Source organism: Gigantopelta aegis, chromosome 5, assembly GCF_016097555.1.
Source record: "Gigantopelta aegis isolate Gae_Host chromosome 5, Gae_host_genome, whole genome shotgun sequence".
Classification (NCBI taxonomy): Eukaryota; Metazoa; Mollusca; class Gastropoda; order Neomphalida; family Peltospiridae; genus Gigantopelta; species Gigantopelta aegis.
This window is the reverse complement of record NC_054703.1, coordinates 29,465,410-29,465,795: the sequence shown is the minus strand read 5'-3', so window position 1 is coordinate 29,465,795 and position 386 is coordinate 29,465,410.

Sequence of the window (386 nt, the reverse complement as noted above, 5' to 3'; positions counted from 1 at the left end):
AGATAGTTCACACTGACAGTTACACTATAGCAGTCGTCATTGTTAAACTGCTGCAGTGCGCTTAGTAAGTACAGAAGATAGTTCACACTGACAGTTACACTATAGCAGTCGTCATTGTTAAACTGCTGCAGTGCGCTTAGTAAGTACAGAAGATAGTTCACACTGACAGTTACACTATAGCAGTCGCTATTGTTAAAACTGCTGCAGTGCGCTTAGTAAGTACAGAAGAGTTCACACTAACAGTTACTCTATAGCAGTCGTCATTGTTAAACTGCTGCAGTGCGCTTAGTAAGTACAGAAGATAGTTCACACTGACAGTTACACTATAGCAGTCGTCATTGTTAATCTGCTGCAGTGCGCTTAGTAAGTACAGAAGATAGTTCACA